The sequence below is a fragment of the Mus musculus genome, chromosome 19 (genome assembly GCF_000001635.26).
Source record: "Mus musculus strain C57BL/6J chromosome 19, GRCm38.p6 C57BL/6J".
NCBI classification, from domain to species: Eukaryota; Metazoa; Chordata; class Mammalia; order Rodentia; family Muridae; genus Mus; species Mus musculus.
Genome location: NC_000085.6, coordinates 32,367,118 through 32,394,447, shown reverse-complemented (window position 1 = coordinate 32,394,447; position 27,330 = coordinate 32,367,118). Strand labels below are relative to the sequence as shown.

The window sequence follows — 27,330 nt, the reverse complement described above, 5'->3', positions numbered from 1 at the left end:
GACCCTACTGTGTGTGAAATACAGCTATTGTTAGTAACACTGCTTAATTTGCACTTCAACAATATGGACACCATGTGGTCTATTAATTTTGTGGAAAACATCCTGATTTTCATGTATGTGACTTTCATGTATGTGTGAGGGTTTGCCTGCATGCATGCATGTGCAGTGCATGTCTGCTTGTTGCCTGTGGAGGGCAGAAGAGGGCATAGGATCCCTTGGAACTGGAGTCTCCATATTGATGCTGGGAATTGAGACTAGGTCCTCAGCAAGAGCTCTTAACCTCCGAGCCATCTTACCAGTCTCTGAAACATCTTTTTAAAAAATGATGTTATCTTTCTCATTTTTGGTATGAGGAATGTTTTTCCTCAAGTTCTTACTTGTTAAAAATTCTACAGGTGAAGCTATGTGGAAGAGAGCCAGACAGGGTGTATGAAAGCGTACGTGCACAATATTGACTCTTCCATTATTCAGCACTTCATGACATGTTCAGAGGAATGCAGATGTAGTTCAGTAAGAACGTGCTCTTTTAGACCTCAGAGTTCACCTCCTAGCACCGGAAGGCTTTATCTTACGAGCTTGCCTAGCTATGTGTTAGTGTTAAGTGTTCTCAACACAAGGTACACGGGGTATGCCAAAACAGTCAGACTTCGACTGGATTGTTATCTGTAACTTTCATAAGGAGTCTAAATATTTTCTAAAGGACATTTATCATCCTTGAAATTTGTTATTCTACCTACATTTCTTTTTAAAATATTATTTTAGTATGTGCATGGATGTGTTGCCTGCATGTATGTCAGTGCAACACAAGGATGCCTGGTACTCACAGATACTGTAAGAAAGTATCATCTACTCTGGAGCTGGAATTACAAATGGCTGTGAGCTGTCACTGGATGCTGGGATGGAACCTGGGTTCCCTAGAAGAACAGCCAGAACTCTGACTTGCTAGGCCATTCCTCCAGCACTCCTTATCCCTGACTTCTTAAAAGAAAAAAAGTGTTTGCAATATCTTTTGGGAGGAATGATCCTTTTATGGATCCAAGACTACCCACAACCCCAGATGCTGAGATTATAGAGGAGTGCTACTGTACTTAGCTCAACCTCTGCATTAACTTTTTAATGAGGTCAAGCTTTGAGTTCATGGGGCTGCAATTTAGGATGGCGATAAAACTTTATGTCCGTAGGGCTTCCAGATCAAGCAGTTAAAAATACAAGACACTGAATTTTATTTGACTTTCAAATAAGTAATAAAATGTTAGTGTAAGTGTGAAGCATGTGGTAGCCAAGAACTTTGTTTGAGGGTAGATATCGGGATGAGGATGACGTGTGGGACTGCAGTGGAGTACTGAAGCATTCTGCTTCTGGGACACACACAATACTTGGGCTTGGGCTTTATCTGGTACAACTTGACAATGAGTGGACACAAATAGGGGCTGGGCGGTTCCAAACAAGGATGATGATCAAGTTCAGACTCCAGCTTCTTTTGATTCACTTCTTCCATTTTTGCTGTCAAAATAGTAGTTTTCCATGTGGGCTAAATCCCCCCAGCTTCTCAAAGGACAGGTAGCAATATTTGGACATCTTTTTGGCTGTATTACAGTGAGCAGGTTTATACTCAGGATCTAATTAATTTTCATGACAACCATGGGAAACAAAGAAGGGGTTGGGTTACAGCATTCTCATTTTAAGAGGCAAGAATGAAACCTGCCTGGAGTTCCATTCTGATTACTGGAAAAGCCAGGACTTAAGTGGTGGTTTTGTTAGGGATATGGTACACACTGTACCATCTATTCATCTGATCCTTGTTAGTGAAATGTCTTAGTTTTCTGTTTGCTGTGACACAAAGCTTTCCGTTGCCATAGCCAAGACAGCTTATAAAAGACAGCATTTAATTGGAGGCTTACAACTTTAGGGCTGGAGTCCATGAGCATGATGGGAAGAACATATCGGCAGTCAGTCAGTCATGGTGCTGGGGCAGTAGCTGAAACTTACCGATTTGGAGAGAGGAAGGGGGGCATTGCTAACTGGAAATAGCATGAGCTTATCCAGTGACACACTTCTTACAAAAGGGTCACAGCTCCCATTTCTTCCCAAACAGTTCCACTGAGGACCAATTAATTCAAACCTATGAACCCATGAGGGATGTCAGTAGTAAATGTCTAATTTGAAAAATCCTCTTAAAATCTATATGAGGTTGAAAATTGGCTTATTAGAAAGGGATAAAAAAGACATTTCCATTGTTTGTATTTATCCTTCTTATACCTAACTGCAGCACAGAGAAAACCAGAAAATAAGTTATGATTCAGCAACTATTTACTAAGGGCTGTTTGGTGCCAACTCATGTGCTACATATTCCAAAAATCAGAGATAATACATATCCATTGTATGGTATTGAAAAAAAAATGTAGGGAGCCGGGCGTGGTGGCGCACCCCTTTAATCCCAGCACTCGGGAGGCAGAGACAGGCAGATTTCTGAGTTCGAGGCCAGCCTGCTCTACAAAGGGAGTTCCAGGACAGCCAGGGCTATACAGAGAATCCCTGTCTCGAAAAACAAAACAAAACAAAATGTAGGGAAAGAGGTTTGTGCACAAGGAGAAATTGGGCTGTACCCCTTGTCTAACCAAGGTCAGTCAAACAACTCCAGTCTTTGTTGATCAGTGGAAACCAAACAATTAGTGAAGCCAGGAGTCTCAGGCAGAGGAACAGGAATGAACTCAGTGCAGATTCTTCACAGATCTGTTCCTTAGGGCAAACACTTGGAAGGAGCCTTGTCATGGGCAGCTGGGTCCCCACTCACAGCACTGGCTTCAACTCAGGTTGTAGGTTGGCCAGATGTATTTAAAAGTCTGAGGAGGCCGTGAAGCCTTGCCCCTGCTGCTCAGGCTGTGTGGCCCGGGATTCTTCCACAGAGCCACATTTCCCTGCCTACCCACTGAAGCCCCTTGACCTTAGAGCATAGTGTGGGCTTTGACTACGTTCTAGTAAGTGGTGGTTGCCACTTACAGGTCAATGGGATAGAAGTGCGTTTTTCTCTTAGATTATTAATCGTTAGAAATGACCAACTTTGAAGTAGTCACTTTGGCGAGTGAAGTTTATGTCTCTGTACTTGTTTGTTGGTATTATTTTTAGCATGGCAGACACTGACTTGGGGATGACTCATTTTTACTGTTTCAACATTATCCATACTAGTCCACGTACTTGAGAAACCTAAACATTTTTAATGAATGTTTCTTATGATTTGGTAAGAAGTAGTGTTAGAATTCTCTTGTTTCTTAAAGTCATTTATTACTTCATATATGATGCTATGCCTGCCTGCATATATAGTGTAACTCTTGCATGCCTGGTGTTCTCTGCAGCCAGAGAAGGCATCAGATTCCAAAGAAGTAGAGTTTCAGATGGTTGTCAATGGCAAAGTGGGGTGCTGGGAATTGAACTAGGGTTCTCTTCAAGACCAGCAAGTACTCGTAACTGCTGAGCTACCTCTCCAGCCTCCTGTTAAGGTTCTTCATGGTTTAGTGGACTAGAAAAGGAACATTTCATCTTGATTATTATTATTTTTTGTACAGTGACTGACTTAAAAGTATGCCAACTCTGAAGCATCTCTTATGACCACGCCATTCAAGTTACTTTCAAGGCGAGGATTTCTCTCTAGATTACCATCCCTATATTTACTTAAAGCTCTGTTATGTATATTTTATGTGTGCCTTTTCTAAGAACCACTTTCTGAAATTGGAGTGAAATTTGGAGTATAAAATACTTGTATACTCTGCCCTTTTCATGTATTAGGAATACTCCTAAAACTTTCATAGAAAAATGTTTTCTTTTTCCTAAAAAACATTTCAAAGATACAGGGAGGGGGGAGGGGAAGAAAAACTAAACTAACTCTAATGCCTGGGACACACTTGTAACAAGTGTGTGTGGGGTGGGGAGGGAGAATTTTAAAGTCTGGATTCCATGACCTGCCAGGCAGCAGCTCGCTTGCTTTGACCTTGGTTACAGCAAATGCAAAGTAACACTGCAAAGAGCCAGCGGCTGTCCAGTACTTACTTCAAGACAGCAAGCCTCCTTTTTTTCCCTCTTAGGTGCAAACTGATGAAAATAACCAGCGGGGCTACTATAATCTCAGCCACTCCCTTGCTCTTGGTTGACACTCAAATAGAGCAGGTTAGTGGGTTGTCATTTAAAAGCAGTATGCGTCAGGCCACCCTTTCTTATCTCCCTGAGAAGTGCGATAGCATAGTGTCCTAAGGTGAAGAGGCCGGAGGTGCAGGAGAGGACAAGACCTTTAAGAGCTCACACAGGAGCAGACACATTTTAAATCCGATTTTTCACTGTATTTGGGGACAGAGGACGCTAAATTTTCAGCACCATACACGAAAAAGGGTCTCTACTGCTTAGGGAAAGCGGCCATCAGATTCACCTTGGGAGCTTGTTAACCAGGTTTCAGGACCGACCCCACTAGTGGCGTTTCTGATTCTGTAGGTTTAGGTGTGGTCGTGAATGTGTCGTTCTAACGAATTCTCGGGTAATGAGGATGCGGGCCCAGAGATTCCAGGACCCCAGGTGACACCATCACCATCCAAGCTAACCAGCAGCAGGAGAAAAGCATGGAGGAGAGCGACGGCTGTCCAAACATCTTTCGCCACCTTCATCCTCCGTCGCCGGGAATGGGTCAGAACAGGGAAGCAGCAGGAGGAGCGATGCCAGCGCCTTAGGAACGGGAACTCCTCTTCCCAACTTCCGCCCCTGGGGAAAAGCAGAAGCCATCAGCTCCAAGAGAGCGGCTCTCCAATTCTTAGCCGTTAGGTTCTGGCTCTGGAGACAGCCGGTCCTCCCGGTGTCACCGGCGTCGCAGTACCCTCGCTGTACCCCCGCTGTAGACTGGCGGACTGCATGCAGGTGAGGGCGGGGGCCTGTGCCTGGTGGGGAGGCAAATGGACTAGAGTCTGCCCGGATCCCGGACCCTTCTTCGTCTACGGCCCCGGAGAGCTGAAGATGGCTGCCCCGGAGCTCCGCGGACAGTCACGTGTCTCGCAGGCACGGCCGTTCCCCCCTCCCCGCCCCCAGACCAGACCCTGCAGGGTAGCGCGTCCCGGGCGACCCATGCCACGGTGGTACGAGCGGTCGGCCCAGAAGGCCGGAGCTACTGGAGGCTGCTGTCTCTGCCGCGAGATCACCGTCCTGGTACCGGGTTCCACTGCCCGAGCTGGAGATCTGCCGGCGACCCGCACCCCGTGGGGCCATTGGGCATGCGCAGTGCTCCGGCCCTGGTGCGGCGCTCTCCAGGTTTTCGCCGCAGCTCCGAGAGGCGGCGGGAGGTGGGGCCCGGACGGACTAGGGGGGAGGGCCCGGTTCTTCCCGAGAACTCCTGGGCCTTCACGCTGCCTGGGGCTGCGCGATTTAGGAAGCCTGCAGACCCCTGATTTGGGGGGGGGGGGGGGGGGGAGATGGTGGTTTTAAGGATTAGAGCTTCGGAAAAATGTCCCGAAGAGTTTGAGGTTCATCCATTTTAAATGATCAATCATAAGGGAGTCACAAGTGTCGCAGCTCTTGGGCTTGGTGGGAAAGAAAATGCCAGTGTAGTTCGCCAACAGCTGTCCCCGTAGGTAGTTTCACCAAGGCTGAGTTTGTGTCCCCAACCTTCTAGCCGCCTTTTGCCGCACAACTCTCGGGCTGGCTCCTAATAGGGCTTCTGATCCCGGAGGATGAAACCCACCATCTTTCTCTTCTCGTGGTTGGGGGGTGGTGGGGGCGAAAGGGAACCGCATCTCCAGTTCCCGTTTCTAGAAACAAAAAGGACTCCCCCCCCCCCCCGTCCCCACCCCCAGCACACCCCACGGCCAGCTGTCCTGCGGGACTCAGCTGGGTCCCTGGTCGAGCGTCCGCGGTCCCCGCCCCCTGGCCGCCGGGAACACCCGGAGGAACGGACTGGCGTCGCGCGGGAAGCCGACCCGGCTCCGCCGCGGACTGGGCATGCTCGGCAGCCCGAGGTTCCAAGTCAGAAGCCTTCTCGCCAGCTCGGCGGCGGCCGGAGCAGCGGCGGCGGGCTGCCGGCTGGACGGGAGCAGGGAGAGCCGGTTCGGGCGGGCTGCTCGTCCCGGGAGCCTGGCACGCGGACGGGAGAGCGGGATCGGGTGCAGAGTCCGCACGCCGCCCTGCCCCGGTTTCGTTCCGCGGCGCGGGGCTCGGCGCGTGGAAAGAATTCCGGCGGCTGCCACGACTCGCGTGCAAGTGAGTCGCGGGGCGGGGGTGGAGGGCCGGCCTCCGGGTCGCGAGCGGCTGGATCTGACCCGAGTCTCTCGGGCCAGGCCTGACCTCGGTTGACGGCGGGCGGGCAGCCGGGGCGAGGGGGCGTGAGCGCATACCGCGCGGTGTCGCGCGTACCTGGCGTGCGGTCCCCCGCGGCCGCTCGTGGGGGTGGGCGCGGGGGAGCGCTCTGGCGGCCGCGATCCCGGCTCCGAGGGGGCGGGCCGCCGGCGGGGCTCCCCCGCCAACTTGGGCGGGGAGGAAGGAGGAGGCGTCCGTGGGCACCTTTCCGAGGTGCTGCGTGCGGGCTGGAAGGCTGCCTGGTGTCACATTGAGGCGAGCGGACGGTAGCGGGGCCTGAGAGCCCGGGACTGAGGACCTTTCCAGGTGGAAGCCAGCCAGAGGTCCCGTAGTGCTTAGGGGTGGACCCCCAAAATCACAGCCCCACCCCCACAACCCTGGGCGGCAGAGTGACAGTTGGTACCTCCTGGCCTGATCGCAGCGGGGCCAAGAGTCCGCGGCTTTGGGATTCCCTTCAGCACGGCCCCTCGATGACCCCCAACGGCATAACAGGTGGGACCCCCCTTCCCGGAGGAGCGAGCCCCTTCCTTCCCAGGCGGTGTAACAGCCCCTGGCTCGCGACTATTCTGAGACCCCGCGTGTCCTCACCGCGTGGGGGTGTTAAAGGGTAAGGCCTGCAGGGGCATCTGCGTAGCTCTGGACGCGGTTCGTCCAGAGAATGAGGGGTCTGAGTGATCATAGGCGACTTGTCAAGGGCACATCAGTGGTAGCAGCGCTGCCTCTGCCCGGATTTTAAACCCACACTCCAACTGTCTTCCTTTGGTGGCCCCGGTGTCCTGGTCCATCTAACGGATTCTGGATAATGCTTGATCCTTTTTGACTGCCGGGCTAACAGTCGGGGTGGAGGATGCTATTGACCTGGGGAGCTGAGAGAATCCGGGCAGGTGCTTCTCGGATGTTTCATTTCACCTTCAGACAGGACCGAGTTCAGCGCTACACACATAAAAAAGACAGAAGGCTGGTTTCTGACGGGAAGTTTATTTTCAGTGTTCTGAGGCCTGCCTTCTGTCATCGCTTTCCTGAAATTTACCTTCTTCAGATTGGGGGTGTTTCTAGTTGGCTACCTGGTTATGGAAGTCGTGAATGCCTGTCTTGGTGTGCTGTCTGTCAACTCCTTACGCCTTGCCTTCTGGCACTAGGGGCTGAACATCAGCAGGGGTGGGGGCCAAGGGAGCAGAAAGGAGTGAGATTGATGAGGTCTGATCCTGGTGGAAGTTGCCTTCGATTTGGGAGGCAGTTTGGGTCTGAGGAGGCAGGGGAGAGGATGTCCAGGCGTTTCATTGGTCAGAGTGTTAAGTGTCCAAGGAAAAAGCCAGCTGGGGTTGGGTGCCGATGTGGTCAGTTTTTTTTTTTTTTTTTTTAAGGGAAGCCCAGGGATGTTTGGTGATTCAGCAGGTGGCAGGTTTCCAGCTCTGAAGCCTTGCCTTGGCCAAGCAAGCCAGCAAGCAAGCTGCAGAGCCTGTGCCCGCAGCTGGCGGTACCTAACTTTGGGGAAACCTCCCGGAGTGGCCTTCTTATGTGCACCAAGTCTTCCTTCTTGTTTTGCTTCCTGTTTCCTTCTGGATGCCCTGGTCCTTTGGGTTTCCTTAATGCTCCTTTTAAACTACGGAGCACATTTTAACGTCTGTATCACAGACCTGCTGGGTAGCAGGAGATGGCCGCCACAACCGTTCAAGTCAGGTAATTACTGTACAGAGAACCCCTTTCTGTTTCTGCTTCAGAGACCAAACATTTTTATTGTTAGTAAAATAAATACTTTTCTGCCACTTGTCACTGACATTGAACTACTTCACATACCAGGGAACTTAAAAAAAAAACCTACTAATTCAACATATTAAGTTATTAAAGGCACACATTGTTTAAAACATCTTACTCGGAGAACTCTACTGTCTTGCATGCTTGACCTGTATGTAGCTCAGTAAATGCTTATTCATATTTTAAAAAGTTTTTCATAACAGAAGAGCACTAGAATTACTAGAATTTCTCCTTTTTTTTTATGTCTATCAGTGGGATTCTTTCCTGAACAATTTTAGAATAAAGAATGCACAGCAATGTCTGTGTACGTTGTGTGTGTTGGGCACTGAAAGACCCTGGTGTTTTTTCCTAAGATGCAATTGCCCCTTGTTGACCATAGGTTCAGTTTTATATCAAGAGCTTGATACTTGTTCACATTTTCATTTCCAGCTTGGGGCAGGCACTTCTCTTGAGCTGGAGTCAAGGCGCTCTTTTGGGGCCAAGTCATAAAAACCTAAAGGAGGACTTGATGCTAGTTTTTAACTAAAATGTGCTCCGGACAGATATCCTATGTTCTTTGATAAAACCTCATTCCCTGCAAATCGTTTCAGGAGACCTGTAGGTTCCCGACTTTGCCATCCAGTGATAAACACTGCTGTAGAGAAGGTAAAAGCTGCCCAAGGACTGAGCAAACACGCTGGCCAGTGTTGCTCTTCCGAGACCGAGTACAGATGGCTGTGTCTTTGCGTGTTTCGGATGGTAGCAGTCTTTTTTCAGAACTTTCTTGGTGTATGCATGGGTGTTAAAGATTTTGGCTTGTTGGTTCAAACAAGAATATACATGCAAGGAGGAAAAAGGAAAGAGAATATAAATGTGTATTTGTTGCTTCCTAATGTACTCCATTCCACTAGCTGTGCTGTAGTTTGGTCACCTTAGTTAGGGTACCCAATCAGAAAAAAAGGTCAGGTTTTTTTTTTTGGGGGGGGGGGAATCAGTTTAGTTTGGTGTGAGGGACAGGGAATGAATGAAGGAGAAGAGAGGGCAGGTCCTGTGGCCAGGGAGATGGCTTGGTTCTGTAGTTGTGGCAATAAGTTCTGGTTTCAGTAAAACTGAATTGAGCTAGTGAACAGGTGTGGCTTGGTGTTCACTAGAATGCTTTATCTCCATGCAGAGTCTTATCTCAACGTCTAGACACACCGAACACTGATGGAGACATGCAAACATTCACACACACAGATTCGCAGATAGAGACACACAAGCAAAGAAGGGAGACACATACACGTAGACACACGCCTCCTTCGCCATAAGCCAAGAACCCCAGCTTCTTTCTAATCTGTCAAAGGCAAAACAAAACCTCGATGGAATGTTGCTTTTTGGAGGCTTGAATTACCTCATGCTACAATTGAGGAAGAATCCCTCTGCCTCAGTGGCCAGCTAGAGGAAGTGGCTTTTTTAGGTCAATGCAGATGAATGAGAACTTAAAATTTAGGTGTTTTTTTTTTTCCCCTCTCAGACATGGTCAGTTCTTGGCATCAGATCCTCTCACTGTACAAAGCCCCTTGCCTGTAGTTGGCATCTCCATTTCCTTCCATTCCCTCTGCTGCAAGAGGAGTCTTCTCTCACGGGGCGGAGAAGATTTTGTCCAGGCGCTGTGTGCATAGTTGTTAAAGATGTTGTGTTACGCCGGGCCTTTCATCCCAGCACTCGGGAGGCAGAGGCAGGCGGATTTCTGAATTCGAGGCCAGTCTGGTCTACAGAGTGAGTTCCAGGACAATCAGGGCTACAAAACAAAAGATGTTGTGTTACTGATGTGTCTTCAATGTGCATAAATGGTGCGGAGGCTGTGGATCAGGGGTAGGGTGCTTGCTCAGCACGCACAGGGCCCTGGGTCCCACTTGCAGTACTGCAAAAGGGAAGCACTAAAACCCTCCAAAAACCATTTATCTTGGAAGCATTCCAACATTTCCTGAGAGTTGGCAGAATTTTTTTCAATGTTTTATTAGGTTGTATTGTGTAAGTCTGTGCTTGTTCTATATAGCAAGGTGTCTGGTACTCTGTAGGGTATGATTATACACCTATATCTATGTCTATCTATCTATATTATATATGTGTGCATATATAATATATATATATTCATTCACCTAGTGTGTGTGTGTGTATGCAGTCATACATACACACATATTCATATATGTATATATGTATGTCTGTGTGCATGCTAGTGATAGATGCATAACTCATTTCCATCCTGTTATCAAGGGCAACACTGAGTGAAATGCTGGCTTCCCTCTCTTCCTGATGTCTGCGAAAGGATCCTAAGGGTGGTAGTTTTGGAAGCGTACTTCCTACCAGCGATGCAGAGTCTAGACCTCCTGAATCAGAAAGCCTCAACTCAGAAGCTGCTGCTCTGTGTTTTGACGATGGAAGGGCCCGTTGGGGAACTGATGTTCTAGGGCTCTCCATCCAGGACCCTGCTCGGGGTGGCTGCGGAGTACCAGCACAGGCTGAGTGACTTACTCTCAGAGCTCCTCAGCTGCTATGCACTTCCAAGCTGGTTTCAGGGATGATGCCCACATCCCTGTAGTGTTGGACATCAACCGCCTCTGTAATTTACCAGTGGTCTGTGGTTAGCTAATGAGTTCCCTTTGTTTTAATGTGGACCTATGTGATCCTTAGTGAATGGGGGTGTTTTAATGTTATTTAGTTGTTATTCTGTTTCTTGGACCAGCTGTTCATTTTGTCTTGTGTTCCTCCCTTCTTAGTCTCTATTCCCTCTCCCACATTAGAGTTTCTTCCCCCCTCCCCCTTTTTTATTTTGTGAGACAGGATTCCTAAGCCGTTGATGAAACAGTGCATCCTGTCATAGTTTTGGTGAGGCGGGTTTGATTATGTATCGTGTTTCCACATACACATGAGACTTCGTCAATTTATCGAGAGTTGTAATTTATGTAAAGAAATCAATTTAAAATATGTACTTTTCCTTTTGACAATGGAGCTATCGTGAAAGTGCCACAGTGAAGATACCAAACATTTCTGATAACCCCAAACTTTCCCTGGGTCTGTTTTGGAGTCAGAACCTTCCTGTTATACTCAGACTTGTGTAACCATGTAGCTTGTGTTTCTTTAACTTTATATAAGTAGTTCATACAATATGGTACTTTTTTGTGTCTGGTTCCTTTCATTAAACATACTGAATTTAAAAATATATGCAGGGTTTAGAATATCTTCTTTTGAACTGTGATACAACACACAGAACAATAGCCCTTCTGGGCACTCTTCCTTGCGTAATTCAGTAGTGTGATTGTCCAGGTTGGGCAGGCATCAACACAATCTCTCCATAGAACGCTGTCATCACTCTAAACTCAATCCTGGCCCCTTAAGCTCAGCCTTCTAATTTTGAGACGCCTCACAGGGCTGGTATTTTGTTTAATTCTTTCTCAGTGTTCTTCCATTTCTGTGCCAAACCTTTATTTCTTCCTTAGAGATTTGCACCATGTTTGATATAGTGGCCTGGGGCCCTCTTGTTCTTAGACATTGGTTAGATTATATTTGGTTGGTTGCTCTTCCATATCCATTTTGGAATGCTTCTGAAGTTCTCAATAAAGTCTAGGAAACGTGATTGGCATTGCTTGGGTTATAGTCTCATGGGGAGACTTGACATTGTTTCTATTTTGATGCTGTATGCTCATGGCCATCCTTTCTTTAAAACAATAACCGTTAAATAAAGTTTACAGGTTTTTGGTTATGGTAACACTTTTTCCTCTTTATTGGCTTTGGAACTTGAATTCAGGGCCTTGTACATGCTAAACACATGCTAAACACATGCTAAACACATGCTGTATTACCGACCTACGCTCCCAGCTTATGGGAACTTTTTTTTTTTTTTTTTTTTTTTTTGATGCAGGTTTCCTTTGTATAGCCCTGGCTGTCCTGGAACTCACTCTGTAGACCAGGCTGCCCTCGAACTCAGAAATCCGACTGCCTCTGCCTCCCAAGTGCTGGGATTAAAGGCATGTGCCACCACTGCCCGGCGATGCTGTATTTTTAACAGTTGTTTTGCTGTTGTGACCAAACACCCAAGAGAGAAACAACCCAAGAACAGAGACATAATTGCACTCAGGGTCCGTGAGCATTCAGTCTGCGGTTGCCTGGTCTTCTGGGGGCAGCGTCTGGAGGAGATCCCATCACAGCACACAGGAAGAATAGAGCTACCAGGACGGGTTTAGGGACAGCATACCCCAAGGACTGCCTGGTGGCCTACCTCTTTAAGCTGTGGCCCACCACCCAAAGTTTTTAAAAGCTTCCATAACAGCTCCACCCGCTTTCAATCAAACCTTCCACACCCATGCCTGTGCTTAGATATTAAGCCCTTGTAGGAACCTTGTTCCCACCTTATAGGCGTAGACAGAGGAAGGGTTTTATGGACAGGACTTTTAACAGTCTCTTCTTTTGCCAGGCTTAAGGGACACTGGCGATTTGTTCCTCCTCCCCTTTCAAGTGTCCCAAGCTCCTCCTTCTTCAAGCCTGGGCCTGTGGGCTCTGTGGGGCTCTGTGTGCTCTGGGGGGCTGTGGAGATAGACTGCTGATACTCAGGGAGTGCCAACGATGTCATAGCCCACCCAACAGGGGCTTTAAATCAATCTAAGGATTGTCCACAGAGAAATGTCAGAAAGGCAAAGGGAAGGAGGCAGCCAGTTAAGTGTGTGGTAATCCCAATCTACATGTGAGAGCCTGGGCCGCTGCCAGCTTCCCCCAAAGTATGGTTACTTCCAAGGAATTTTACAGTTGAGTGGGGAAGGATACACAGCTAATATACAAGAAGCAATTAGAGAAGTCTCTGTGACAGAAGGCTTATAATTAGGGTTAAGTGCTTCAGTGCCAGGGGAGTTATGGGAAGAGAGAAACCCCCACTTGAGCTTTTGTTTGCCTTGGATGGAGGAGTAGGGAGGAGAGAAGAGAAAGGTCAAAGCCAGTATAATTAACATTTTTATTGGGGACCACGAGGACCTGCTGCTGAACCACATGGTAATGGGCGTTGCATCTGGATTTTTAAAAAATGGTATCTTTAAAAATATTTATTTAGGCTGGACGTGGTGGCACACGCCTTTAATCCCAGCACTCGGGAGGCAGAGGCAGGTGGATTTCTGAGTTCGAGGCCAGCCTGGTCTACAAAGTGATTTCCAGGACAGCCAGGGCAATACAGAGAAACCCTGTCTTGAAAAACCAAAAAAAAAAAAAAAAATATTTATTTAGTGTGTGTTTGTGTGTGTGTGTGTTTGCTTGCACGCATGTGCATCTCAGTGCATGTGTGTAGGTCAAAAGACAACTTGAAGAAGCCGGTTCTCTCGATCTACCTTGTAGTTCCTGGAAGAGGAGCTCAGACCGTGAGGCTTAGTGGCAAGTGCTGCGGCTTTGCTGAACCATCTCACCAACCCCCGGGTCTGGATTCTGATAAGCAATGATCGGTGGCTTGTCGGTGTGTAGATAGTTAGTAGCTCTGAGTTCTTTGGTGGCTGAGAGCATGGAGCCAGAGCGTTTGGGTTTGGCTTCCCGCCTCACCATCTAAGGGCTGTACACAATGGATGGGTTATATGGACCATCTGTTAAGTTCTTTGATGGACCTAAGAACAGCAGCCACCATCCCGGGTTGTTGAGTAGTTGTGAGAAAGGTGTAAGCTAACAATTGTAAGGCCCTGAGTGTCTACTATGTAGTGTGCCAGTTAGCTCTCTGTCACCGTGACAGAGTACTTGAAACTAGGAGGCTATCTTTGTCTTTTTTTTTTCTCCACCTCTTCTTCTGAGATAGGACCTTTCCAAATTACCTAACCTCAAACTGAAGATTCTCCTGCTCTAGTCTTACAGGGGGCAAGACGCTGTGACAATTACCTTTGAAGGATTCATTTGGGCTCATGGGCTCATGGTGTCAGTTCATGGCTATGTGGCTTGTGTATCATGGTAGTGTCACTGGGACCTTGCTGCCACCTCCCTTCCATTCCCTGGTCTTTGTGATCTCTGAAGAATCTGAAGGATTAAGATGAGACACTCAGACCTTAATGTAGTAGGTAGGCAGAACTTATTACTAATTTTTTATGACTGTTTTTTTTTTCCATAATATAGGAGGTAGGCAGAGTACAGAAGACTACCCCTAAGGTTGGAGTGCCCAGTGAGCTAACGGACCATTGTGTTGATTTGCGTGATTTAACGTCTTACTAAAACTTCTGAAATGGATGGACTTCCTTGGGGGCATTCTCCTGCAGAGGTGATTGACAGGCCCATTTGTATTGAGTCTTATGGGGAGGGAGCTGTGGTACCTCCTCGTTCTTTATCAGAAAGATGCTGGGCTAGAGAGTAATCTTGTGAGGTTTAGAATTCCTGGGACTAGGTTTAGATAGTTCTCAGTTCATGACTTCTGGGACGTTCTGGATGTAACCTCTCCTTCCAAGGTCAGAGATATAGCCGAGGTTCCCTTCCTTTAGCCATTGAGTGAGCAAGAGGTTTCAGCTAGAGGCCTTTTTTTGTACCTGCTATTGATCACAAGGGCAGTGTCCATCCCCTGTATCCAGCAAGTCTGCCGATTTCTGTCTTACTAACAGTGGGGACTCATAATAGAGGAGGCTGCTTACCTCACGACGGCCAGGAAAGAAGAGAGGAAGGAAAGGGCTAGGGTGCTCAGAGCCCCATTGTGGGGGATGCCTTCCATGACCTAACTTCCTCTACTAAGCCACAGCTCTTAAAGAGCTCACCACTTCCCAGTGGCATCATAGTGTGGGACCTGACCTTCAAACATGGGCATCTGGGAGACAGCGGAGATCCAAACGTTAGTACCAACTAAGACCCATATAAATATTAGCCACTGTCCTTTGCAAGTCTGTTGATAGTCCCACAGTCGTTCTCTATTTCTTTTGAGGTGGGTGAGGTTTCATGTGCCAGCTTTGGTTGGCTTTTGTCCAGAGGATCTGCTGGAGGGCTGTGTAAGCCACTCCAGTGGCCTGGGCTTTCTCTATGTTGTTGGCTAACAAGGCAGGGCCAGGTTGTAGACAGAACAGATAAGTGCCTGAGACATCACTGAGCCAGGTGTAGTTAGTGTCTGTTGTTCTGAATGTCTTTCCTCAGCTCTCTGGAATGGAGTGGGTAGAAAACAAAAACAAAGCCCTAAGACGAGGAACATCCAAGAAGCAGGTCTCTTTGCTGGTTTTCTTTGCTGGTTAGACCTTTGGGCAGACCTACAGTGGGGATAGGGATTCCTTGAGGGCTAATCCCAGACCATGTGCTTCTGCCTTGACCCTGGGATGTGGATGTCTCCGTTCTCTTTTGGAGACAGGAAAGTGAGACACAAGTCATTTCCCTGAGGGGGAATGTCCTGAAGCAGTTCACGTTTGGGGGTCCTGACAGTTGGCAAAAACAAACAAACAAACAAACAGCCCAGACCAAACCAAACCAAACCAACCAAACCCCCAAACCCCAAAACAAAAACCAGTGGGTGCTGTTGGTGAGGAGCCAGTGTAGTTATGTCAGGCTGTCCCAAGCTGGGTGTTCCCATGACCTTGCGACCTTAGGTATTTATCTGTGTGAGCTCATGGGCCTCAAGTTTCAGCTTGTGCCAGCCTTGCCACCGAGCTTGCTTGTAACTCTTGTTGGGCCCAGCCCAGAGTTTCTAAAGCAGGTAGCTCGGGGAGCAGGTGGCAGCCAGTAGTGTGTTTGGATGCCCCCCACTGATCTGGGGATGTGCTTTGGGAAGCACCACCCAAAGCCATGTTGTAGCAGCCAGGGACCAACTGCTTCTACCTTCCTAGAAAGTGTCCTCATGGGGTCCTGTCCATGTGGGGTGGCAGATCAGCCTCTGAGCCATGGCATTGTGGTACCCCGCTCATCAGAGCTTGTGATATGGTCAAAAGCAGTGGTAAACTGTGGCGTCAACCATACCTGATCACGTAAGCATCCTCTGAGTGTGAGGTGCCACTGGCAGCCTGTTCAATCCTTCCCTTCCACATGCCCAGATTGCGTGGGGGGTGGGTGGGTGCGGGGGTGGGGGGTGCTTTCTGTCCACCATTTAGGCCCATGGGAAAATGAAGCACAGATAATTAAAGAGCCTAGCCTGGGTGTGAGAAGGGAGAAGACAGTTTTGGGTACTGGTTTAACTGTGTTTGTAGCAAGACAGAGCTTGGCACCTCTCAGAGAGAGGAGGTAAGAGGGCTACCATGTGGGCACACTGCTACTACTGAGTCTTCAGGAAGCACAAACAGCTGCAGTTATCACAGCAGGTTTGCTGCTCTGCAGCCGACACTGCTCTTCCCTGGTTGGCAGGGCCTACAGCTACAACTGGAAGGAGCAGCTTCTAGCTTGGAAAAGAGTTCTTGAAAGAGACATGTCTTCAGGTAATGTCATCACTACGTGGTGAGGCCAGGTCACAGCTGTGCACCAGCCCCCCTGGGACAGTGCTTGCTCGCTGCAGCTTCTCTGCATTTGGCACAGTGTGCAGAAGGGAGCTGATGACATAGGGTGGCAGCTTGTTGTGGGCGGAGCATAAGCGGTCTCGTGTGTGTGTGTGTGTGTGTGTGTGTGTGTGTGTGTGTGTGTGTGTGTGTGTATGTGTGGCAGGGAAGGGTGTCCAGGAGGGTGGGACGTACCAGTGGTCATTGGCAAGAAGGGCTGGTGGCCAGGACTGTGCTTCTCCATCACCTGGAGAATCACAGGAACCTTTCTGGGTCACTCCTTTGTTTGTACAGATGCAGCCAGACCAGTTCTTAAGAATGTAAACCTAGGCATGATTCCTGACTTGCCTTTCAGTTTAGGTGTTAGTGGTGGATTTGACTTTCAGTGGCTAGGCTTTTTCTCTTATCCCTACTGCCGCCGCCTCCTCCTCCTCCTCCTCCTCCTCCTCCTCCTCCTCCTCCTCCTCCTCCTCCTCCTCCTCCTCCTCCAGTGTCCTTACAAATGAGGGCAGGCTGAGCCTGTGTGCCGGCCAAGTGGCTGGGGAACCTTGGGCCTCTGCTCTTAGGCCTCTTTTGGAAGGGAAAATTTGGAACAGCTGAGTGTTGGCCATCTAGTCCCCTGATATCATAGCTCCCTCCCTGTGACTGGGGCAGGCCTGAACAGTGCAGCCCATGGATTTGCATTGGCAGTTGTTTACTATCCCTTTGATAGTGAAACTGTTTATTTGAGAACTGTTTTCCATGGCCCCATTTTGCTTTGCTCATGCCGAAGCCACTTGATAGAAAGAGCAGTTAGAGGTTGATTTTTCAGCTGTTCCCGGCTTACATTTTGCAAGGGCGTTATAAAAGGCCTCTGCAGGGAGCACCTATGGCTGTCAGCCAAAGCCGGGCTGCCCCAGTCACCTGAGAGGAAGGAGAGCAGGTGAGGGTGGCGATGGCAGGTGTGCCTGGCTGCTGGGTCACACTTCAGATGTGGGAACTGAACTTTGCCATCAGTGAGGGAAGTGGGGTCCCAGGAGACCTCTGGGTAACAGGAAGTCAGATAGCCGGGACACAGCAAGTAGTCTGGGTCTGAAAGCTGGCGGCGGGGGGGGGGGGGGGGGTGGGGGGTGGGGTGGGGTGACATAAAGAGCAGGGGGCTTGGACTTGTATCCTTTGGAGCTATCCACATGTGAGATAGAATATTAGCCACTGTGGTGTAAGAGTTGTGTGAAGACCCTTATCCACGCCCATGGGGTGTAACTGGGCATCCCACAGTTGTAAAGGTGGCTGGGGAAAGTAGCAACAGAGGGTCCTGCTGAGGTCCCAGGTTTCTCTGTACTCTGCTGTTCTCTGTCCATACTACCCTTGCTTGTGACTTTACCATTGCTTGTCTCTGGTCACTTCTCACCTTGCAGACTCGACTGCATGCATAGCTAGCCACCGGTGAATGTCGTGGCTCTTCTGAGATGTCTTGGTGGATGGCCAAAGTCTCTGACACTTCAGCTTTAACTAGTGTGGAATGTATAGGTGTGGAGAAAACAAAGCCCAGGACACATGGAGTTTTCTAGGTCATGGTAATAATTGAGGAAGCAAACCGGAGGCACATGAAGAGCTCAAGAGACGAGATCTGAAATTTGACATTTGCTTCAGGGCACCCGAGTTACTTTGGAAGGCCCTGCAATGTTACCAGCTGGGAGATGGGCAGGAGTCCCAGTTTCCTTGGTCCCCCAACCTGACTGATCCCCCCTTTGAGTGTCAGAACGGAAATCACCAGAACTATCAGACCATCAGAACAGTCAGGACTTTTGCAAGTGTACACATGTATGCACCATCTGTTAGATGGACCTGGCAGCTCCCAGGTCTGTGGCTGAACTCTTAGAAGACTCCACAATGAGATGTGCCATTTTAGGTGTATTTAAGTATATGTTTTTAGGGGCATGGTAGTTAAAGCACTCATTGACTTTTCTGTGAAGGTGTCTGAGGGCCAGTTGGGTGAAAAGTTAAAAATCATATTCCTGAGTACTTGAGCTTAGAGCTCTTTCTGTTTTTTACAGGGACTATTGGGAAGTGACTATCCAAGAGGAAGGAGGGGGACGGACATCTTAAGAACCCCATAGGTGACACAGGGCTTGTTTCTGTCTTATGGTTGGCACAGGCTGAGTTTTCCCAGAGGGAGTTAGAGCCAAGTGGTACAGTGGCCGATGGGGAAAGGGGCTGAGCTGTTAGGAAGAGTGGTCGATGGTGCTCAGAGATGCTGTTGAGGTTTAGCTTGCTGTGTCCCATTGGAGAGGGCAGTCTGTGGCTTTGGTGGTCAGTGCTGTAACTTTCCAACCCCGAGGAAGTTCTTGATTGTTGCCTTCAGATGAAGCAATGTGGGGCAGCCTTTAAGGGTAATGGTGTAGAGAGGTACTCTCTGACCCAGCCATTCTGACTGTAGGGGTTTAATTAAAAAACAAACAAACAAACAAACAAACAAACAAACCAGTCAAGATGAGTCTTGATCAGTAATGCACAATTGGACGCCTATCATCCAACTGTAGGGCTGGTTAAGCACATTGTGTCTATCCACATAACATGCTAGCAGCAAACCTTCAAAACACACCCATGAGAACAAAGTCTTTTGAAAGCATCATTGGATGCAAAATGTATATACTTCTTTTGTTAAGAAACTATTGATATGACATTGGGTAGCTGTCTATGTAAGGCAGCTACGAAGCAAGCTTTTCACTTAGCTTTAGCCTAACAGTCAGTCGGGCCTTTGACTTGGCCATACTAATGTCCTGTGCCTCTCATTGTGGAACAGCAAGGATGATGCCCTTGCCAGTGTTCCTATGGTCTGTGCCCTGTTTCAGGGGTGTCTCTGTTTACGTGGCTGGATGCCTGTCCTGACGACTTTGCCGTAGCTGAGGTGTTACCTGTATTATAGATGAGTGCTCTCCTCTTGCCCTCTTTCCCTTCCAGCCAGGCTCGGAGTGCAGGACGGACACCAAGCCTTTGTGAATATTGAGCTTGTATGTACCAAGGTCCCGAGAGCAGCTCCTTAGTGACTGACTTCTTCGCCCACTTCTCATTTTTTTTTGACCCCTTCATTTTCCGTGTCCACTTACAGAACACAGTAGACACTATAGTCGCCCCGTTGGTGCCTGCAATGAATAGCTGCTGCTATGTCTTCCTATACACATCCCCCTCCTTTTCTCCTATAAATATTGAATGTGCACCAAGTGAGCATATTACCTATGGACAGTGGAGTGCCCACAGGATCCGCACAGGCAAAGCCGAGTCCTGCCACACTGGAGTGTGCTGTCTATAAAACCCTAAAACTTCTTATGTGCTTTTACGGTTTTCAGGCTCAGATCCTGGTAGGGTTTGGCGTTGTAGTGTTGTGCCTTAATTTCGTAGCAGATAATGATTGGCGTAATGACCGTGTAACACTGGCCAGAGGCTGAATTTGAGCTGGGGGTTGCAGAAGATCCAAGCTTTTGTTTGTTTGGTTTTGAGCTACTGTTTTGGGTAGCTTTGCCAATATAACTAAACTGAGAGTGTCAGTTTGTCTCAAACCCTCCAAAGTTTTGTTATGTAAGTTGACTTTGTGCCCATTGAGAAACATTTTGTTTCAGTAACCCTCACCCCTACTGCTCTGCTGGAGGGGAACTTACCTGGATAATTTCATTCACAGAAGTGAGATTGTGGGTTTGTTTTTTTTTTTTTTTTTTTTTTTTTTTTTTTTTTTTTTGTGATCACTCGCTGCTCCCCACAGCCAGTTAGGTGAGAACAGTGCCTGTCCTTCAGCCTTGGCTCTGAACCATAGCAGTGCATTGGGATAATGGAGTTCAAGAAACCAGAACTGTTTCCCGACTCTTTCTCCATCTGCATCTCGGCTTTCACAGCCGGCAGCGAGCTCCAGTGACTTCCCTACGAAGGACGTCAGACTCCTCGCAGGGTGGGGTAACTCTCAGGGAATGTTGCTTTCCTGTGTCCCCGGTGAGCTACATTTCCTGCATGCGGACGTTGCTTATGAGCAAGCTCTTTGGGATTGTCAGTGAACATGCTGCACAGTGCTAGAAATTTCTTATCCTGAACCAGACTCAAGACACCTAATAAGCAACTACCACATCTTTGAACATCACACGCAAATATGTACAGAGTCTCTCTGCCTGAAGCCATGTTTGTTGTTGGCTGGAGAAGTTTTTGTTTTTCTAGGATATGTCTGGAATGCCCACTAACATGGGACAGTGTCTTCAGAAGTCACCATACATACCTCTGTGCTGGGTCTTGGTCACAGTGCCCAAGCCTGCTGATGCTGTGGCCTTTGTCACTTTATTGATGCTAACATTTTGAGAGAACTTTCTGCTCTTTGCTTCCCAGACCGAGACTGAAGATTAAATTTGGCCACATATGAGATGGAAGGCTACACTGCCAGACCCTGCCTCAAAATCAAAGCACGATAAGAAAGTACATATTTATGTAGTTCCAAAATGTAATAACCCTGTGAGGTGACTGAAATTACTCTCAATAGTTTTCTTTGAAAAATACAAATATCTTTTAGTTTCAAAAGCTGAAGTAAAATACACAGCCATAAAATTTAGGGTATTGAGTACATCATATGATTGTACAGTGATCACCATTGTCTGTCGACAGAGCATTTAATCACCTGAAAGCCCATACTCACTAAATAGTTCCCGTTCTCCCTTCTGCACAGCCTGTGGCAGCTATGGCTTTATGTGTCATGAATTTGACTATCCTATGCACTTGATATGGATTATATAGTATTTTCCCTTTTACATCTAACTTGTTTTTCTGAGCAAACTGTTTTCAGGGTTACTGTATCTTGTAGCATGTGTTCAGATTTCTCCCTTTAAAAGCTAAATAGTATTTCGTAACATCTGTCTGCCACATTGAAATGAACATGAACGAGTGTGTTAGGAACATGTGACCCTGACTCTATATACGTGTTGGTTTGAATCAATCTTTCAGTAATCCTTTAAAAAGTGCTTTCTAAGATAACTGTTTCTTTTTTAAGATTGATTTATTTTTATGTGCATTGGTGCTCTGTCTGCCTGCCTGGGCGAGGGGGGCAGATCCTCTGGAACTGGAGTTACAGTTAGTTGTTGGGAATTGAACTCAGGCCCTCTGGAAGAGCAACCAGCGCTGAGAGCAACTCAACTGCTGAGCCGTCTCTCCAGCCCTGATGGATGCTTCATAGTGGTCGGACACTTTACCCACTTTGGTTCCAGGCATCAGAACACCCAGACACATTGAACTGTGTTGAGTTGATGGCATTGCTGTTGCCTGAGGTGGGAAGCAGCTCTGTAGTCTGTGGACTGCTTTTCCCAGCACACTTGGCAGCAGCTTTGAGCCAGGCCAGTCAGCCTTCTTGGAAATCAGCCTGGTGTTTTCTTATCTTTTGCTTTGACAGCTCTTGCCTGTCAGTACCTCAAGAGGAGAAATCTGGCAATAGTGTTTGCTTCCTCAGTCCGGTCTTAGATGATTAAGCTCTCAGCAGACCTGTGTGGGACTGTAGATAGGAGTTGCAGCGGCTTGTGCATCTTCGAGCTTGTGTTGGGGCAGAGCATCAGCCTTTTTGCAGAGGATGGCAATGGGTTCTGGCAGGGCTGAGGCTCTAGCCTACATGGTATGTTTGGACAGCAAGCATCTTGATTTTGACTTGTATTTTTCTCCAAATCTGTGTAGGAAGGGAGGCTGGGTGGAGACCCTAGAGCACCTGACACCCCTCCTCTCCATCCATGGGCGGTCTAGTGGTTTGGCTGTAGCCCATCTTTCTGTGCTTGTAGATAATTTTTGTGGACTTACAGGAAACCGAGATTAAGTTGCTATTTTGTGGGGAAAGAAAGTGTGGTGCGTTGGACTTTCTTTGTTTTTTATTAAACTGATAAAATTTATTTTTAAATATACAACTCAGTATTGACATTTTTTAAGTCATCAAACTAATTTATAATAGTTAAGTGCCTCTTAAATATACATGATCTCTTCTGAAGCTAAAAGTAATATGCACTCAACCACTTTTAAATCTATTTGGAATATTAAACATGATGGAGGTAGAAAAAAATCTCTTAAGTAGTTCTCTATGAAAGGAAATTGTGACAAGTTCTTGATTAGACAGAAACCATTCCATCTCCAAGGGAGAATATGCAGTGTAACTGTGGCTTCATAGAATGAATTGGGTAGTGTTCCTTCTGTTTCTATTTTGTGGAATAGTTTGAAGAGTATTGGTATCAGGTCTTCTTTGAAGATCTGATAGAGTTCTGCACAAAACCCATCTGGTCCTCGGCTTTTTTTTTTTTTTGGTTGGGAGACTATTTGTCTGTGTGTGTGTTTTACAATTATATAGAAGAGTATTTTAATTAAGCTTTTGGTTTGTCCACAGCATGAAAGCTATCTTTTTCTTTTTTTTCTTATATAACATTTTATTTTATTATTATTAGATATTTTCTTTATATACATTTCAAATTCTATCCCAAAAGTGCCCTGTACCCTCCCTCCTCCCTGCTCCCCTACCCACCCACTCCCACTTCTTGGCCCTGGCATTCCCCTGTACTGGGGTATATAAAGTTTGCAATACCGAGGGGCCTCTCTTCCCAGTGATGGCCGACTAGGCCATCTTCTGCTACATATGCAGCTAGAGACACGAGCTGGGGTGGGGGCGGTTTAGTTCACGTTGTTGTTCCACCTATAGGGTTGCAGACCCCTTCAGCTCCTTGGGTACTTTCTCTAGCTCCTCCATTGGGGGCCCTGTGTTCCATCTTATAGATGACTGTGAGCATCCACTCCTGTATTTGCCAGGCACTGGCATAGCCTCATAGGAGACAGCTATAACAGGGTCCCTTCAGCAAAATCTTTCTGGCATATGAAATAGTGTCTGGGTTTGGTGGCTGATTATGGGATGTATTCCTGGATGGGGTATTCTCTGGATAGTCCATCCTTTCATCTTAGCTCCAAACTTTGTCTCTGTAACTCCTTTCATGGGTTCCCTATTCTAAGGAGGAATGAAGTACCCACCCATTGGTCTTCCCTATTGTTGATTTTCTTGTGTTTTGCAAATTGCTTCTATTTCTTTAGGGGATCCATTTATGGGACTGTTTAGATCATTAATCTGATCCTGGTTTAATTTTGGTACCTGGTATCTGTCTAGAAATTTGTACATTTCAACCAGGTATTCCAGTTTTGTTGAGTATAGCCTTTTGTAGTAGGATCTGATGTTTTGGATTTCCTTGTGTTCTGTTGTTATGTCTCCCTTTTCACTTCTGATTTTGTTAATTAGGATACTGTCTCTGTGCTCTCTGGTTAGTCTGGCTAAGGGTTTATCTATCTTGTTGATTTTCTCAAAGAACCAGCTCCTGGGTTTGTTGATTCTTTGTATGGTTCTTTTTGTTTCCACTTGGTTGATTTCAGCCCTGAGTTTGATTATTTCCTGCCCTCTACTTGGGTGTGTTTGCTTCTTTTTGTTCTAGAGCTTTCAGGTGTGCTGTTAAGCTGCTAATATATGTTCTCCCCAGTTTCTTTTTGGAGGCACTTAGAGCTGCGTTTTCCTCTTAGCACTGCTTTTATTGTGTTCCATAATTTTGGGTATGTTGTATCTTGATTTTCATTAAATTCTAAAGTCTTTAATTTCTTTATTTCTTTCTTGACCAAGCTATCATTGAGTATGGCATTGTTCAACTTGCTGGTATATGTGGGCTTTCTGTTATTTTTATTGCTATTGAAGACCAGTCTTAGTTAGTGGTGATCTGATAGGATGCATGGGATTATTTCAATCTTCTATCTGTTGAGGCCTGTCTTGTGACTGATTTTATGGTCAGTTTTGGAGAAGGTACCATGAGGTGCTGAGAAGAAGATATATTCTTTTGTTTTTGGATGAAATAATCTATATATCTATTAAGTCCATTTGGTCCATGACTTCTGTTAATTTCAATGGGTCTCTGTTTAGTTTGTGTTTCCATGATCTGTCCATTGATAAGAGTGGGGTGTCAAAATCTCCCACTATTATTGTGTGAGATGCAATGTGTGCTTTGAGCTTTAGTAAAGCTTCTTTTATGAATGTGGATGCCCTTGAATTTGGAGCATAGATGTTCAGAATTGAGAGTTCATCTTGGTAGATTTTTCCTTTGATGATCATGAAGTGCCCTTCCTTATTCTTTTTAATAACTTGTGGTTGAAAGTTGCTTTTATTCGATATTAGAATGGCTACTCCAGCTTGTTTCTTGGGACAATTTGCTTAGAAAATTGTTTTCCAGCCCTTTACTCTGAGGTAGTGTTTGTCTTTGACACTGAGGTGCATTTCCTGTATGCAGCAAAATGCTGGGTCCTATTTACATATCCAGTCTGTTAATCTATGTCTATTTATTGGGGAATTGAGTCTATTGATGTTAAGAGATATTAAGGAATAGTGATTGTTGCTCTCTGTTATTTTTAATGTTATTTTTATGTTTGTGTGGCAATCTTTTGAGTTTGTTGAAAGATTACTTTCTTGCTTTTTCTAGGGTGTATTTCCCCTCCTTGTGTTGGTGTTTTCCATCTATTATCCTTTGTAGGGCTGGATTTATGGAAAGATATTGTGTAAATTAGGTTTTGTCATGGAATATCTTGTTTTCTCCATCTATGGTAATTGAGAGTTTTGTTGGGCATAGTAGCCTGGGCTGGCATTTGTGTTATCTTAGGGTCTGTATGACATCTGGCCAGGATCTTCTAGCTTTCATAGTATAGTCTCTGGTGAGAAGTCTGGTGTAATTCTGATAGGCCTGCCTTAATATGTTACTTGACTTTTTTCCCTTAATGCTTTTAATATTTTTTCTTTGTTTAGTGCATTTGGCGTTTTGATTATTATGTGATGGGAGGAATTTCTTTTCTGGTCCAGTCCATTTGGAGTTCTGTAGGCTTCTTGTATGTTCATGGGCATTTCTTTAGGTTAGGGAAGTTTTCTTCTATAATTTTGTTGAAGATATTTACTGGCCCTTTAAGTTTAAAATCTTCATTCTCATCTATACCTATTATCCTTAGGTTTGGTCTTCTCATTGTGTCTTGGATTTCCTGGATATTTTGGGTTAGGAGCTAAAAAAAATTGAAATTGCCTTTTCTTTGACTGTTGTGGCAATGTTTTCTATGCTATCTTCTGCACCTGAGATTCTCTCTTCTATCTCTTGTATTCTGTTGGTTCTGTTGCATCTATGACTCCTGATCTCTTTCCTAGGTTTTCTATCTTCAGGGTTGTCTCCCTTTGTAATTTCTTTATTGTTTCCATTTCCATTTTTAGATCTTGGATGGTTTTGTTCAATTCCATCACCTGTTTGGTTGTGTTTCTCTGTAATTCTTTAAGGGATTTTTGTGTTTCCTCTTTGAGGTCTTCTACCTGTTTACCTGTGTCCTCCTGTATTTATTTAAGGGAGTTATTTATGTCCTTCTTAAAGTCCTCTATCATCATCATGAGATTTGATTTTAAATCAGAGTCTTGCTTTTCTGTTGTGTTGGAGTATCCAGGGCTTGCTGTGTTGGGAGAACTGGTTTCTGATGATGCCATGTAGCCTTGGTTTCTGTTACTTATGTTCTTGCCCTTGCCTTTTGCCATCTGGTTATCTCTGGTGTTAGCTGGTCTCGCTGTCTCTGACTGTGGCTTGTCCCTCTTGCAGGCCTGTGTGTCAGTATTCCTGGGAGACCAGTTCTCAGGGAGGAATTTGAGTATGGAGAGCTGTGGCACAGGGTCAGCTCCTGGGTACAGATGGAAACCAGAAGGATCCTGTTTTTGGCTGTTCCTTGGTTCCTGTGTCCTGATGGCTCTGGGCTGGTCCCTCTTGGGCCAGGAATTTGAGCAGAATTGGTGGTACTGTGCTCACAGATGTGTCGATACTCCTGGGAAACCAGCTCTTTCTCAGAGGTATTTGGGTCTGGAGCACTGTAGCACAGGATCAACTCCCTGGTGCAGATGGAAACTGGAAGGATCCTGTCCCAGGCTGATCCTCAGTTCCTGTGTCCTGAGGGTTGGGGTTGGGGGCTCCCTCAGAGCAGAAATGTTGGTCTTACCTGTGCTCACACGTGTGTCTGCACTCCTGGGAGACCAGTTTTCTCCTGGAGGTATTTGGGTATGGAACATTGTTGTGGTAGAGGTTGCTTTGTACTGTTATAGGCTTGATAATAATCAAATGTGGCTACCTGTCATCATGAAAAATATGTCAGTCAGTCAAGTGTACGTGTTTATGCTGCCGACATTTTCTCCATTTTTTTTCTGTTTACAGGGCCCCTACTGTTTACTAATAGCATTGTGGATAGTGTTTTTATATTAAAGGTCTATTTTCATGCTGTATGATGTGTGTGTGTGTGCGCGGGCGCATATTTGTTTCGTTTTCAGGATTTATTTTGTGTGGGCACATATGCATGTAGAGGTCCTAGGATAGCTTGTGTGGGGGTGCGGGATTGGTTTGCTTCTACCATGTAGGTTCTGGGGATCCAGCCTGGGTCACGAGACCTGTGAAGTGCTTTACCGCCTGAATCACCTCATTGACTCTAACTAATTAATGAGTTGAAAATTAATCAGAGTTAATTAATTTTAGTGCTGGGAATGGAATTCAGGGCCTCGTGCTCCTGTGCTGTGCTCCCATCTTTGACACTACTTCTGGTTCTGCCATGCTGAGTGGCTCTTCCTCTTCCTCTTCCTCCTTGACGGTCCTGATCATCCTCATGCCCCCTTCTCCCCTCCGGGTACGAGGCTCAGCACTTCTGGTTGTGGTCGCCTCTTTATTATAACCCTTGTTTTAGGCCCTACTTCTGATGCTTCTGTCTGCGTTGTACCTCTTGACTGTTTCCTACTGTTCAGCCCTCAACCCTGGTATATGCAGGCTGCAGGCTGCAGTGT

At 46.6% G+C, this 27,330-nt stretch overlaps 1 protein-coding gene and 1 long non-coding RNA gene across 11 annotated transcripts in view; one reads left to right on the top strand and one right to left on the bottom strand.

Moving 5' to 3' along the window:
* Positions 1-3,263: 3,263 nt before the first annotated feature.
* 2700046G09Rik (RIKEN cDNA 2700046G09 gene) lies at positions 3,264-5,232 on the bottom strand. Its single transcript, NR_033198.1, has 2 exons — positions 5,072-5,232; positions 3,264-4,743 (listed from the first exon to the last, which is right to left on the bottom strand). It is a non-coding gene; the product is annotated as an RIKEN cDNA 2700046G09 gene (long non-coding RNA).
* The window catches only part of Sgms1 (sphingomyelin synthase 1), a 267,159-nt gene continuing 244,391 nt past the window's right edge, over positions 4,563-27,330 (top strand). For 3 of the 10 annotated variants that reach the window (XR_001782565.2, XR_001782566.2, XM_017318105.2), the window contains exon 1: positions 5,962-6,228. The gene's annotated coding sequence lies outside the window, so the exon portion shown is untranslated. Of the gene's footprint in view, positions 5,316-5,935; positions 6,229-6,398; positions 6,817-27,330 lie in introns of those variants that run through there. The other 7 variants (XR_003952764.1, XM_011247205.2, XM_011247202.3 and 4 more) reach the window with 6 other exon arrangements.